Here is a 16,349-nt window from a genome sequence, read left to right on the forward strand (position 1 = left end):
CTTAACCTGTCTTTAGTTGTCTCATGATGACTTTCCTCAGTGTACATTTGTGCAGAATAAACATTTATTAGTTGGCAGCTAATTATTTTTGCCCGACACAAAGGCTGACATTTGAGATCTGTGTGACGTCGTTAGTTCTGAATATAAGTAACCAGCACTGTAACAGCTTTGATGGCTCAAAGGCATCGACTTAGAAAACCTTTGTCTGAATCAGCAGTGCAGTGCACATAAAGGGTTAAACCTTAATGAATTGTGTTAATGGGACAAACCTAAGTAACCAACCTGCAACTTTTCCATTAACCAGTTCACTGAAGCCGTGTGCTGCTTCTGGTTTATGTGGTCATTTGTGGGGTTTATTCACTGTAAGCATGAATTAGGATTTGTTTAAGTGTTCCCTCCAAGAGAACCCGAACCAAATGATACCAGATTAGGTCAGCTGGTCGTTAACTCTGACTCGCCAGCATCTGACTGAGTCCATCTAACAAAGTCTCGTCTGTCAGATGCTTCCCTTCTGTGACTGCTAATAATGACTTTCACTTCCTTCCTGTTGTTATTCCTTTTAAGTTTTGAAAGATCAGTCTATTGCAGTTTCAACAACACGGGTCGGAGATCGTTACAGGAACAATAATAGCAGGTTTGGCATTTCAGGGGGAAGTACTCGGACATCATCTGTCATCTGTAAGCACATTTTTGTGGTGCGGGCTCTTCGTTTCTTGAACATTAATGCTGTGGACGGGCTTATTTAGGAACAACAGTGTTCTTACTAGTGCATGTATTGCTTTAGTGAAAGCCAGTAATTACGTTTGACTTGTGTGTAGCTGTCATGTTTAACACTTAACGTCTGTTTGAAGCACACCGAGATTCAGACCCCTGTTTCCATAAAGTGGGTTTGATCAATACACCAGAATTAAAGTATTGGTAATCTATAGTTAATAGCAGGGATGTCACGATACCAGAAGCTTGGGTCCAGTACCAGTACAACATACTTACCCATTCAATACCAAAACAAAATGATCATCCTGTGTACTTAAATATAAGCTCCTAAAGTAAAAGCACATTGTAAAACACTGACATGCTGGCAGATCATTTATTTAAAGTGTTGACTTCATGTTATGTTGATGAGATGTTAGGATGGTTGCCATGTAGCCGGCTAATGTCGCACTGTTACGCTGTGTTAGCATAAGCGTTAACGTTGTCATTGCAAACATTTCAGCCGATGGAACAAAAGCTGGTTTCACAACAGCGGCGCCAGCTTTCTCAGAAATAAATATGGTGACCTGACATTAGAAGAATAATACTTTAGATGTTATTACTGTGAAATGAACAGACTCTCAATTAAATTAATTCAAGGCTCAGGGAGGGGCGGGGCCATCTGCTGTGATTGGTTGAGGTGACTCATGGGGTGAATTCATTGAACCGATATTAATGCAGGTGTGTTATGAGCGCTGCTAGATTGGCTGTATTTCAAAGCACAGTAGTGTTAGTTGCATATTACCTTTTGCAAATTGATCATCACCCCTTGGACTTCCTCAGCTGTAGTTTATGTTGTGCTGCTTGTAGTTTTTCCTGTTCTTGTGGTTCTCTGTCTGCATGTAAGGACGGACTACAACACTTGTAGTTTTACGCCACTCGCTCTGCCTCTGTGCTTATGCTGTTTATGATACCAAAGAAGAACAAGTGTCGTTGCATTTTTAGAGTTTTTGATGCCCTGAGCATAAGTTCTAGTGACATCTTTACTTAATAGTCAACTTGCCTTGTTTGCTACCAGTATGTGAGACCTCCCACACAGCTTAATCTCAAAGATGGCAGATGGCCCCGCCCCTCCCTGAGCCTGGTTCTGCCGGAGGTTTCTTCCTGTTAAAAGGGAGTTTTTCCTTCCCACTGTCGCCAAAGTGCTGCTCATAGGGGCTCATATGATTGTTGGGTTTTCTCTGTATGTATTATTGTAGGGTCTACCTTATAATATAAAGCGCCTTATGGCGACTGTTGTTGTGATTTGTTTTGGGAAAAATAAAACTGAATTGAATGAATCCAAACCTAACATATTGACTCAGAAAGGCCAAAAATACTGCACATACTGTTTGATCGTGCCTGTTGTTGGGCTTGTAGGCTCCACACAAACAATGTTTCATTAGCTATTATGCGTAAAGCCTCCCATGCCTACCTGTGGTTGCCAATGTGGGATTAAAAAGTGTCCCTTCAAGGAAGGGGGTGTAGTGTAGGCCCATTTGTTATTTTTAATTGTTTGAATGTTGTGTAGCTTTCTGCTAAATAAATAAAGAGCAAGAAGACAGTTTGATAAACTGCAGTTTTAAAAAAGCTAATTAATCTCCCATTTTTGTGCTTAAAAATGGCAAATGTCCTTTCTGTGACATACACTTTGTTGTTTAGCAAGTCTCTGATGATTGATCGGGTATTAAGCTGGAAATATGATTCAGGAAGCTGCCTAAAATTGGCGTGCCTAAGCATCGTGAAAGATAATGCAAAGGCAACGCGGGTCAATACATTTTGTCACTTTGTTGTTCAGCTGGCAGCAGACCAGTCTAGATGTGCGCTGGGCTCATGCCTCTGTTGTGCTCACAGAGATCAGTTATAACTACAAGGATCTGTGATGCTCGGCCAGCGCAGCCATTTAGTCGCCGTGAACGTCACAGGCTTTGTTGCTATCGATACCTGACCTCTCCTGCGCCCTAAAGTCTGACTCACTGCAATTTACATCACGTCTGCGTGTAAAGAAGAAGAATGGCGCTAATTTGTAAGTGTGGCGCTTAAAGCATGTCATTTAGAATAATTAACTCTGCCAGTGTTTCCAGTGTGTCCTGTTGGACTGGCTCCCAGTTATTAATCCCGAGGGTGGGCTTGTTTTTCTTTTCCTTTATTTGCCTGTTTGCAGTAGTTCGTCGGGGTAGTCCACTGCCCTACGAGTGAAATTATCTTAAAAAATCAAAGATGCTTCAACTGTCAGTCTCCTTCACAAATGCATCAGTAAATCTAAAGAGCCTCAGCATTCCCCAACAGAAGCGCTGTTTAGCAAAAGGAGACAGAAAGCTGACAATGATGGCAGTGTTCGCAGGACTTGGCTCAACGCTTGGATGTGTGGATAGATGACAGATACTGGTCCTGGTCCACGGAGACCTGGCCTCCCTGTTCAGCCTCAGCTCAGTTCCGCTTAGCTCTGTTGGCTCGCTGCTCTGTGGATGCTCAGGCTGTGAGCAGGCGTTGCCTAAGAGCGTGACTGGCATGCTAGCTACTAGCGGCCCTGGCTACATAAAGCCATATTGATGTGCTTCCAAGATGCTGCCAAAGCTAGCAGATGACGCTAATGCTGCCAAGGCAGTAGGTGGGGACAGATGCTACCTGTCCTCGCCCGCTCCCTCCAGCCAGATTGTTCCCACTAACAAAGCAATAAACTTAATAGATCAGCATATCAGTTTTACAGCAACATTCATGCTGCAATTAAGGGAACGATTTACTGTTTAAAATGAAACAGAGGAAAGATTGAACGATGCACGGAGGTCTTTTATTTTGAAACGCGGTCCTGTTTACTCTGTTCGATAAACTACAACCTATTTTCTGTCTGCACTGTTTCCACAGTTCAAAAACTGCGGCCTCCAAATTGTCAGTGAATTTATGAATGAATATTCGCGACTGTTTCCCAAAAACCTGCCGATAGACTGACGTCTTGAGCAATGTGTGAAGCATGAGATCCTCTGCCCTTGGAGGATGGATGAAAGCACTTTTTGTGATCTTGTTTCCATGCCGTGTTTGTGCCTGTCAGTTGTATACCTTTGAGCAAGTGTCTCCTTTTGTCTGAGATAAGTGACAGGTTTCAGTGTTCGGCATAGCTTCCTGCCAGTGTTAAAATCTGCTGCAGGAGGACTCTGGGAGGGTTTTTAAGAAAGTAAGGTGTAGCGTGCAGCCTGATGACTTTACTTTGTCCAATTATAAAAAGTTAGTTTTATTCTACATACTGGGAACTTTTTCGCTGAGATGCGAAGGTCTCACAGCGTCCCCTGTTAGTCATCGGTCCGCCTCTCTCTGCGCTGCAGCGCCCTCGAGCAGCGCTATAACGTTCATTTCGTTCCTTTGCCTTTCACTCCTTCCCATTTCCACCCTTCGATATTCACAGAGCCAAACTCCCGTGTGGTCGAACTTTTAGAAAAGGTTGAACACTGACATTCGACAAAATGTCAGAATTGCTCCTTGACCCGGGCTCTGCGAGTTGTGAAGTTTGATTGGATACCAGCTGTGTGTCGAGTTTGCAGCGGGCTCACACTCAGACGGGAGGCCATTGGAGTACTAACAGATGCCATGGCAGCAAGCAGGGTGTTGATTGATCATTAGAGAGCCCACACTCCTCCACTCGCACTCCTGAGAGGACCCTAGGGTCTCACACTTTGTTTATCTCTCAGCCTTTCTCCCTTTCTCTCTCGTCTCACCCTCATGACTTTGGTAAATTGGCTCTTTTTACACAGAATATTCAAACTCTTTGTTATCTTTTATCCGTTTCCTGCTGGCAGCGGCTCGGGTGTTAATGCGTGTTGTCCGCTAATCACAGGGTTAGTCGTTCGATCCCTGGCCCTGCACGTATGCTCAGGTATGACACTAAACCCCAGTTTTGCATGGCGCGAGTCCCTCGACTTCCTGCTGTCCGGACTTTATCGAGCTGTTCAGGTTGAAGTTGGTGCTGGTTGTGATGCACCCTGTTCTTTATTATATTAGCAGCAGTAACAGGTGCACGAGTGTTTATCTGTTTTACAGCATCGTCATTAAGCTGGATGGAATAGAGGCGTATGTAGCAACAAAAACTAAGAATAAGCAGTTTGGATATGAAAGGATGTCTTCGTGGTTTTTATCCCAGGTCTCCACAACAACACTGATACACAGTGAGCTGCAACGTGTCGGTAAAACTCGTTTGCATTTAGATTTCTGGTTATAGATGTCAACAGAGGCTGCACAGTTTTGGTCGGCGCTCCGCTGCTTTGCTCTGGAGTCGTTTGTCGCTCAGCCGCGATGTCATGCCCTGCTTCCAGCTCTTTTTGAATTTTTCCCATAATTGCTCCCCAGGTCACAACACCAATGGATTGCCAAAGCAGAAGTATCTGTGTTTGGTGGGGGTAAGTGGTTTTGGCTGTGATCGTGACCTATGAATATTACACTTCAGGTTTTATGGGAGGAAAACTGAACATTATCTTCAAAAAGAAAAAAATAACCCCTTTGGTGTGCTTTTGTTAATCCGATGTTGCTGGTGTGGCAGCAGGACGCTGAGGCCTCCTCGTGTGGAGGCCAAACTGTGGTTATTCTCTGCTCATTCACTCAAGCCCACGTGTTGTAAAGGAGTTGTTCTCAGCTTTCAGTGAGATCACACTGTTGCTTTTGCGGTCATTAAAAAGTTTCAGTCCTTTTCTTTCTGTCGTCTCTTGTTTTCACCGGACTGACGTTGATGCTGTGGCACCGATCCATGCATCATCTTAACTGCTGTTTCTTTAAAATAGAGTCTTTTTGGCTAAAGTGTGAAGAACTGGGGCAAACTGAGACAGGGTGTGGCAGGCAGGTATGTGAGGAAGAATTATGCTGATGGCGGTGGTTTATAAACGGAGAGGTGGGAATCTTTGGGGGGGTTGCTCGCTGAGCTCTCCGACGGACTGACACAGCACTCGAGCTCTGAGGGCAAACAGTTCTGTGTGTGTGTGAGAGACTGCGTGATAGCAGGTACGTGTTTTAAATGTATAGCGTGTGCCCCGCGCACGTACGGCCGTGCATGCGTATGCACATCGGTACGGATGTGCGAGGCTGTGCATGAGATGAGACGCAGCGGCTGTGGGAGCTGCAGGAGGCTCGTCTGAATTCACTCACGCTGCCAGACTGGGAGAACATGGAAAGACTTCTAGGCACCGACACTCACCGGCTATTTTTAGACTTTCTCCCCTTCCACAGGAGGGGAGAAGAAAAGTGGGAGAAAGCAGGGATGGATCAATAATTTAAAATGAATTTGATGAAAGCAGAAGAGTTTCATGACATTACCTCCACTTGCAGCTTAAGAAGTGTTGGTGGCTTGTTTCCTGCTGCTAAACTCAGCTGATGGGCAGGAGTGTGTATGTGCAGAGCAGCAGATGGTACAAACATGCGCACGCACGCACGCACGCACACACACACACACACACACACACACACACACACACACACACACACACGCGCACACACACACACACAACCAATTATTCAGACTGAAAGAATAATGATTGGCTGGTCTGTATGCGTGTAATACCAGCGTGGCCTACTTTAGCCCACCGATGAACAGGATCAGCACAGACCCTGTTTCAGTGTTGCAGAGAGTTTGAATCTGACCTGGTCTGCAAATTAGACTTCATCAAGGAAAAAAGTTGTGCTGGGAAATACGTGGACTTTTGCGCCTGTCATGTAGAGCACGGCGGTGACGGGGTTTTAAAAGGATTAGGGGTTGAATCACGTTTCATGACTGCATGAATTGGCCCGCTTCCTGTATCGTGTGCAGCGGGAACGAGGCGAGTAACATGGTTACCAACCGTGTTAAACGATACACCACTTTGTGTGAGGTGTACATGTGAATGTCTTTGATTTAAAAACAAAAAAGCCGACCGCTCTCTGCTTCTCAGAGGAAAAAAAAACAAGAAAACAAAAAAAAGACAGGAAAACTGTGGAAACGACCACAAATTTGCAAAAGGTGAAATCTCACTGGGCTGATGCCACATAGAGCCACGTAAAGTGATGTAAAAGACAGAAATGTTTCCCCCGGCAATTAAGGAAATCAGCCTACTTACTGACGTGATGTGAGCACTGGTATCCTGACATCCAGGCTGTTGTCCTTTAGACCTTAATTTGGTGTCTAATGCCAAATAAAACTGTCTGTGCTGTCATCTCAGCTTCTATTCTCACTATTTACATGCCAGCAGCTTTGCCCTCAGGCTACGTCTCTCCACCCAAGGCTGCTCCGATGTTGCCTAACACCCCACAATTACTCTGAAGACGATGGCGTTTACATCCATGGAGTCGCCCCTGCTGGCCCTTAATTTGGGTTCTGGCCTATTTTTTCAGGACAGAAAATATAGGTCAGTGTGGATGTCTGAGACCATTTATCATTGCAAATCATCATTTAGCCACTGGGCCTTTGTTTTCGTATCGACACAGTGGTTTTACTTTGATATGAAGCCTATTGATAAATGTTGGGCTTTGGTGCGAGTTTGTTCTGGAGGAAGTTTTGCTGACTCATTGTTCTGTTTGCTCAGAGAAAATATTTGAAGAATGATTAAGTGAGTAAGATGATTTTTTTTCTTAAATAACAGGATGCTTACACGGTGATGTGTGATTGAAAATGTTTTATTGCAGCAAAGGTAATGCAAGCTGTTATTTACCTTTATTTTTAGAGATGGCGTTCTGCAGGACGAGGTGTGTTCCCCTTATAAGTTGTTGTTCTGCAAAACGTGGTGCGCACTTTTCTGCAGAAGCCAATTACATTTCTGAGAAGTGTGTGTGTGTGTTTCTGTCAGTACTTTGTCCATCAGTCCTGCAGAGCACCGAGATCCCCGTGAATGTGTTGGAGATTAGGAGCTATCGTATGCTTTTAACAGCTATATTGTCATCCCTGTGGAAAGACTGCCTGACTGCCTGACTGAGAGCTGTCTGTCTGCCAGCCTTTACATGTGAACTTCAAATCACAGCTCGGCAGCACCGAGCATGTAGCCGCCAAAGGCAAGGCTTTACACTGTCATCAGTACCACGCGGCTGCCTCTGGGTGCTGTGCCATATGACATTAACAGAGATCGATCCCCTCCGCATCTCAAGGAGCTGCTGTTCTGCACAGCGTTTCCTCTGATGCTGTTGCCGCCACCTCAGAGAAAAGAAAAGGAACTCTCTCCCAAGTATCCGACTGTCTGACAATGACCCCGAGCAGCAGCTTTTCCTAAACCGTATACGTTATCGGTCACGTGACCCAGCAAATTCTGCTTTGCAACAAAGTGTCTTTTACAAACGTTTTCCGGCAGTTTCAACAAGATTTGTGGAATAAAAGAGGAAAAAATGACCAAAGTTGCACCTCGGTGTGCTCTTGTTTTTATGCATATTAGCCTAATAATAGAGTTGTTCGTTTACATTGCTTTTATAGATGCTGTTGACTGAGGCAGATGGTTGGACCATATGGAAGGAAATCCGTGACTATGTGCAGATATGTTGGGTTTTTCCAACCAATCAGCCGGCAGCCAGGCGGCGAGATCCTCACCTTAAACTTGTGCTGCTGTAATCAAAACTCTGTCGTCTGCTTCAGTATCACAGAGACAAATCTAGGTCATAACTTGGATTCCAGGTTATATCTCAGATTTTAGGGATTTTTATTGCCATCATCGGTTTCATTGTTGTGCACGTCGAGCAGGAGGTTTAGAGTCTGTCCTGGGAGACGCCAGTTTGTTTTTTTCTTCTTAGCTTAGGAGGCTAACACCCGCCTCCTCCCGACAAACATGCTGGTGTTGCGCTGAAGATGCAGTCATGCGGAGCCAGCGTTTGACATAATGTTGGACCAGTATGGAATCTGACTGGGAATATCAACGCTGATACGTGGTGATACACAGAGGCTGTCACAAAGGTTGCATCCATATGCTGTGCCACTCATTCGTGAAGCTGTGAAATTGGGTTGCATCCCAACTAGCCTGGAGACAGTATCGCTTTCACTTCTCTCCCTCGCTCTCTCTCTCTGCACATCCCACTGAAGCATTTTCCTCTCATAGCTGGAAAGACAGAACAACTAATGTGGCATTAATAGGGTCACATCATCTCCATGCAGCGCTTTCTTTCTTCTCCTTCCAGCTGAGACTGTTGTTTATCTTCTTCAGATGTAGCTGTAGAGATGGCTTCGAAATCCCCGAGGCCAACATCTCTCGCATGTGAAGCCTGCCAGTTGGGCTTTTTGGCTGGTAAAGCAGGCTCTACCTTAGAGGGTTTTTTTCTTCTTTTCTCCTTTTGTTTATTCAGATTTGAAGCATTGGAATTAAATATCATCAAGACCTATTTATGGAGCCAATCTAGATCAACGGTGCCACGCAGCGGAGCGATTATATGGTGTTTTGTGTTGCGGCGTCAGGTTTTAATTTAATCGTGTACCAACACGGTGTGACCAATCGGTGTTAGAACACCTAAGAACCATATCATAGTTTAAGAAGTTTCTCTATCCGAACCTCCGCTCGCTAAATCGGCATGAAATGTAAGCCTGGATGGGCAAAAAGGGAAAAACAGTTTAAAGCGCCTGCGAGTGTTTTTCTTTCTGCTGGCCTTTGAAAGATGCCAGTTAATCTGCTTACGCCTTTAATTGCGCGCGGAGGGGTTGGGCCTCCTCCCGGCCAGAAAAAGACTACTGATCCAGAAGTAAAACGATGACCACCGCAGTTATTCCTTTCTTTAGGTTGCATAGCCCCTTCCCATCCCCGGTTTTCTTTAGCCGCCCTTCGTCTCCTCCTACCGTACCCTCCCTCAGAGGGAAGAAAGCTCCCCGTTCTGACAATAGACATTTTTTGCCATATGTTGGCTTGACATCTTCATCAGGTTCACAGCAGGTTACCTTAGTTAACTTTCACTCCACTGCCTGATGGGATTTTCTCCCCGTTTCTCCACTCGGCCCAGGCTCAAAGTCTAGACGGCCTCGGAGGCAGGGTCCCTCTAGCCCCGTGTCCACAATGGCCATATTGTGGACGCCGGGTAGCGGCGGCTTCCTCCAGTTACAGCGAACGGGCCGGCGCTAAAACAATGCTTTTGTCCAGGGGCATACGAGGGGGGCCTAATCCACTGCACACTGTGAAATAAATCTCTCAGAGATGAGAGTGAGTGAGAGAAACTGAAATGAATGAAATCATTGCCAAGGAGGTTAGAGTGCAGCAGTTTAACCCCTGGCCAAGAAAGGGAGGCAAAGGGAGTGGGAGAAAGGAGGAACAAGGAGAGGCAGGCGCTGCATCCCTTCATCTCTGGAGCTCGGATGGAGGAGAGGGGCTGCCGGTGGCTTTCGCAGATTCTCTTCTCACCAGAGGAGCTGCTGTTCACCATATGGGATTTGGCCTCTCTTAACAAACAGGCCCCCTATTCACTCGCAACACACAGTCGTTCGTGGAATAAGGTGAAAAAAGTGCATTTCTTATGCCTTTAGAACAGTGGATGGCCACGAGGGCTGCGAGTCTGTGTTTGATTCACATAGTATAGAGAATTATAAAATAGGGGCTTTCATCTAAATGTGTATTCACACTGGATTTAGGGTTTTTTTTTTGCTGAAAACGGTTTTAAAGCCGCGCATTCAGGTTGCTGTTGTTGAGGCGATCCTATAGAACAACGCGCACACGCCTCTGCAGCGCAGTCGTAAACCGCGATCGTCGTCGGGGTTCTTCGAATAGTTTGAAAAGACTCGTTTTTATTTAGCATCGTGCGAGTTGGATTTTCCTGTTTTTAGTTTGGTGACAAAATGACTTGAAGTCGAGCGAGTTGCCACGCTGCACTGGGCAGCGAGAGGTTTCTGACACGCTGCTGTAACGAGCCAACTTTTTCTTCCAACCAGCAGCGTTAGGGATGACATCCTCTGCCAACAGCTTCTTTTTAGCCTACTTGAAAATCCCAAGAAGCAGTAGATTTATGCCAAGTCGAACATGCCAGCGTTTTTCTTTTTTTTGCTTACTTGAATGTGCCAGAAGTATCGGATAGAAATTTATACAAAGACTTAAAGATATCGGAGGAAAGTAGCGTTACCACGTCATGTTTATTGGTTTGTCTCCTACGTTCTTCCACCAGTGACCAAAACCAGTCAGTCGAACTGTGCTGATCTCATATCTTTACCAAAACTGAAAAAACTTTGGTCTAGATTCAGATTTTTACTCTCAAATCAAATCGGCGGTGAAACGGGAAGAAACGAGTTTATGTATCGGACGCGTCGCCTGTTCCTGAGGTTGTCCAAACTAATAATTCATTTGATGGACGGCTGCAGAAATGTGTTTTGTCTTTATTGGCATTTTGTTAGTGTTTGACATACACCAGGTAAAATACGTGTTGAACACTTCACCATTTTTCCAAGTAAATCGATTTCTAAAGGCCCCGTTGACATAAAATTCTCATCAGATGTTGGTAACAAACCGTCCAATCCAGACGTGCAAATGTCTAAATGTCATAGATGTCCATAAGTTAAGGTTTGTGCAATGATGAGAAATTACAAAGAGAAAACAGTGTTGAACATGCTTTAATGCTCCTCCTATGCTCCGAGACGCCTCCTGTGTGCAGAAACTCAGGTGTGATTTTGGCCCAGCCTTCCACATAAAGGTTTCATGGGCGTCTTCAATGAACTTTGACCTTTAGTTCTTACATAGGTTTGAATTGGGTCATCCAGTAGCTTTATTTGCTTTCTCTGAATCCAGTTGAGATTCCTTGGCCGTGTGTTTGGGATCGCCCTCGTGCTCAAACGTCACCCTCGCAGCAGATTTTTATCAAGAATGTCTTGGTACATGTTTTTCTATTCATCCTTCCATCAGTTATGTGAAGCGTGTCGGTGCCATGTGCTAAAAAACAGCCCCACATCCTGATGTTCCCACCTCCAACCCTGTTGGTGTTTTGACCTCCAAACGTGGTGTGTGTTACGGCACCCGGAGAGTTCAGTTTTGGTCTCAGGTGATGACGTTCTCCCAGTACTTCACAGGCTTGGCTTATTGTCGTAAGCAAACACGTCTCAACGTGCTTTGTCTCCTGCAGTGGAGTCTTGTGTGGTGAGTGTGCGCACAGGCCTCGGTGGTTGAGTCTTGGACAACTCTTTACGGTGAAATGATGCTCTTTGTCCTTTCAGATTACACAACACTGCTCACTGGGAAAATCCTTCTGTAACCAGTGCCGGATGAGAGAGCTCACTGGTTTTAACCATCATGAGATGTTTCTTGTATGACACATTTTATTTGCCATCAGCTGTAAATGAACCCGCTGATATTAATTTGCACCAAGTGGCAGGACTCTAATTACTGATAGATGTCACATGGTGTCGTGACCGTCCTGCCTTTATGCTTCTCCCGTTCTTCATGTGTTCAATACTTCTCCCCGTCTCGTTTCTCATTATTACACATAATTTCTGTGCATGTGTGGACTGGATTGGTCGTTCTCTGGTGAGAATTTCATGTCAACAGCACCTTTAGAAGTAGATTCACCTGGAAAACTGGTGAGGTGTTCAGTACTTGTTTTTCCTGTTGTATCTTGCAAAATCCAAGGATGACAACAACTCGTCATGTTGACCATATTTATGTTGCATTCAGAAGCTGTAAAAACTGTATAAACATTATGGAATCTGCACCGAAATAAATCCTCACAGATGTAATCAGATTCTTGTTCTTTTTTAACAATCCAAACGATTTGTCAGTTACAATCCACCAAATTTCATGGTGAACTTTCTAAAAAGGACGCGAGGGCACCAAACCTGATACGTCGACTGCCTTCGCAAGCTTTCACGGGTCCGGTTTAGATTTCGTGCCCTGCAGAAATTCTCGGCCTCCTCGTTGTTGCTTGCGGGTCTATTTTTGTTTAACCACATCGTTCTGCTGGTGAACACTAGCAGCAATGTGGCAACTGTGAAATCCTGCCCTTAGCAGCAAAGTTGGTGGGTTAGGACTAAACTTCATCAGCTGTTGGGTGAGGGATCGAGGTGACTGCTCACTGACTTATGTCGAGGTGGGAAATTTCAATATGGTTACCAGAGCCTGGCGTGTTCACTAGTGACCAACCGTCAGCTGCAAAGCGAAGGGTGACGAGCAAATTGCTTCATCTGCGGACGGCCTTTAGGCCACGCACCCACCTCTTCCCTCCTCCACTCTCCTCCACCGCCCTGCACGCCGCCCCAGCACCCTTTCCCCATTAATCCATTTTTCCACTGACTTTCAAAGGCAGATGTCTCAGAAATTGCCAAAACACTGATTTTTGATCCACCAGCACCGCCCTCATCTCACCAGTATCTGTGTCACGGCTCAGGGGCTGCCGGCTTGTTGCCCCCATTGTGACTGTTGGAGTTCAGCCATGCTCAAAGCCCTCAGGGATCAATGGACAAGCTAGTGTACTGTAAATATTCACTCCTGAGCTCGCTGTCTATCTGTAAACACGCATCTACTCACACGGTACACATTTGCACACAGGGCACGCACACGCTTTGCAAACAGACCAGTGGTCAGCCCTCACTCATCGCCACGTTTGCCCACATCAATTTTCTCAGGTGCGAATGGAGGAATCTAACCCTCGATAGGTGATTTCAATTCAATTCTCACCCACTGAATCTGTTTACACCCCACCGGGGTGAAATATGCTCTAGGTTGTTTTCACCTCGTCACTCTAGCTAAAATGTCCTGTTTTAATCTGGGCTGCAACAGCTCTGTATAGAATCTGTCAGCTGTAGTTTGATTGACATGGGAGAGGTGTATGTCTATCAGATCAGTCTGTTATGCACGTGGGCCCAAAGACCCGTGCGTGATGGATGTCTAAGCAAACAGCAGGAAGCAGTAGCTTGGTTTTACGGACGTTTCAGAGGTATCCTCGACCACGGCGCTGAAGTTTTTCCAGTTACAAATGCACGAGTGTCCCATCATTTGGGATACAGGAGAGTGGGGGTCGTCTACCAGTCAGAAGTTCGTAGCCCTTCACGCGCCCGCCTGCTAAAGTATGCTGGGGCAAGATACTAAGAGATCCATCCATCAGGGTGTGAGTGTGTCTATTTGGATGTTGGACAAAAACGCTGTGTGTGTGTGTGATGAATAAGACTTGTAGTAGAAACTGATTTGACTGGTCAAATTGACTAGAAAGGTGCCCTATAAGCACCTTTACCTTTAATTATTCTATGTGCACATGCATATACACACACACTGTATCTCCAGCTTGCTGCTAGCCTTGTCTGCTGGACACAGGAAGTGGTTTATGTCCTTGTTAGCAACAGAAAACATGTAAGTATGACGTCCACATCATACTGGAGCCAGAGTCTAAACCCACAGAGGAGAGTGCACGTGCAAATCACGTCATAAACAATACGACAGGTTGTTTGAACTAGTAACATTCTGCACGTCGTTCTCAGAGGAAAATGAATTGGAGCGGTCTTTGCAGAGTTCAGGTGTTTTTCAGAATGAGACGTATCACGGAGCTCTCACTGTGTGTGCACGTGTGCAGGAGGGGAGGGAGGATAAACCAGTGCAGGATCTGTCATAGTGACATTTGTGTCCCCTGGAGGAGCAGCGGGGGTCCTCTTCACCTCTGTAACCTTCAACTTTCAGCCTTAACCCCCTTCGGGCCCCCTCTTGCGTCCACTACACGCCCTGGACGTTCTGAAGGGGAGGGGTATGTGATTGCAAGACGGTGAGAAAAATAAAGAAGGGGGTGCAGAACTGGGGAGGGTGGGATGAGGGGGGAGAAATGAGGTGAGTGTGGAAGGAGCAGCAATAGAGCTGAAATCGCTGGGATGGAGAAAATGAATGGAGGCGAAAGAAGAAACACCTGGAGCAAAGACGAGAAGGACACATGAATGATAAAGGAGGGTGTTTGGTAATGTTCAGAAGTTCTTCCTGCTGCACCAGAAAAGTCTTCTTTGCGTGTAGTCGCTCTCTCTCTGCTCGAGGCATGACTCCAAACTCAAAATGAACATGTCAGGTAGGCACGCAGGGACTTTTCCTGGATCGAAGGGGCCGATTTAAAGGTTATTGGGGCCGTTTTCATGCACGGTGAATAGGTTGGAATATCTCCTCAGCAATACTTGAGGTGGTGTACAGAACAAGCCGTCTGGTTCCTCTGTCCTGCATCGTTCACCAGCAGCAGTTCCCATCCTCTCACCCAGTAAATAAGCATAAAATAGGCCGAACTGTCGGGGCGATGGGGGGTCGTAGAGCTTGGAGCTCTTTTTTTTCTGTCAGTCTTTTCAGGATGGGGCCCATGAAATGATCCAACAGGATTATGTAAGCCATCATTGATTGTGCTGCGTCCCGTCATCCGTGGGTCCTTTGTGTCCCCCTGTCTCTCGCGGACAGCCCGGTGCGTTAGCCACAAAGCTACTCGTGGTGTTGCATAGCGTCTTCGTCCGAGCAGCCGTCTTCTCTTCTCTGCATTATTTTTAGGCTCGAGGTCCATCGAGTGCATTCAGCTTTCTGTTAGAGGGCTCAGTCGTCCTCGCGTTTCAGACCGGGTGAACTCTGGAGAGGTTTGCTGCTTTCACATGAACTTTTTCATCGTTCTGCTTTGTTTACATAGAGGCGGGGGGGTGTTTATGAGCCCGTGGGCCTTTTTCTGCGGCCGTGACAGTGAACTTGGCATGTGTGAGCTTGTCTGTGCAAACCCTCGCTGTTCTTGCCAGGGTCACGGGGTGACCTTGGAGCTGTGGAAGCCATGTTTACCACAGACCCCTGTGTTCTGGCTGTGGCTGGGTGATCGCTTCATTTCAAACACAAAGCATTAAGCCTGAGAGAAACTAGCGTGTGTAGTTTGGACGCTCGTGGGTCGCGCTGAGGCAACCGTCGGCCGAGGCGCCGATTACGCGGTTCTTTATCACGTGTGCCAAACACGCCCTTATTCACTATCCAGATATTCTGGAAATGGTTTCTGTGCTCTGTCTTTGCTAAATACATACGACTGCTGGATGATCGCAGTACTGTTGGCTGGTCTGTCGTGTCTGTTATTAACTTACCAGGTTGTATCTGGCGCAGCGAGGATGCGATATGTTGAGGCTTTCCTCATAAAACACCAGACGTTGAATTTTGTCTGATCAGAAGCCAGAAGTGCACCACAGAGTGTTTCATAGAAGCGCTCTCTACGCCGAACACGCCTTACTTCCTGTATTCTTATCACTGGCTGATAAAACGGGTATCACACATATTTCATTTCCTTTATTCAAAACCAGTTAATCACCTTGGCTAATCTGTCAGCATCAGTGTTGTTTAAGTTGTTTACTACAAATGGATATCGCAGTGTGCTGGGTTTCATGTAGCGCTGCTGCAGAATAATAACAACAACAATAATAATAATAATAATAAACCTTTTAGTGTAAGATTTACATCTCCTCAGCAACACCAGGCTTGAATCAATGTAGCAATAATTAAGCAAATAAACTGGGGTGCGTGTTACTGCGGCTTAAACGTGCATGATTTGGTGCGTAATATAAACTCATATCTACAACGAGAGTATAGATTTGCATATTTACAGCGCATGCAGCCGAGACACTCTGTGTCTTGTCTTTCACTGTGCGCTGCTCACTCTGTGCATGCGCGAGTGTGTGTGTGTGTGTGCGCGAGTATGCATGTGTGCGTGCGTGCACAGACTCACAGCAGCCACCCTTGCCCCCACCCCTCTCATTA

General features: G+C 45.9%; 1 protein-coding gene across 5 annotated transcripts in view; it reads left to right on the forward strand.

Moving 5' to 3' along the window:
- dennd1b (DENN/MADD domain containing 1B) overlaps positions 1-16,349 on the forward strand; it is a 93,050-nt gene that overhangs the window by 3,628 nt on the left and 73,073 nt on the right. The gene's annotated exons all lie outside the window — the stretch shown is intronic.

This window comes from Astatotilapia calliptera, chromosome 17 (assembly GCF_964374335.1).
Source record: "Astatotilapia calliptera chromosome 17, fAstCal68.1, whole genome shotgun sequence".
Classification (NCBI taxonomy): Eukaryota; Metazoa; Chordata; class Actinopteri; order Cichliformes; family Cichlidae; genus Astatotilapia; species Astatotilapia calliptera.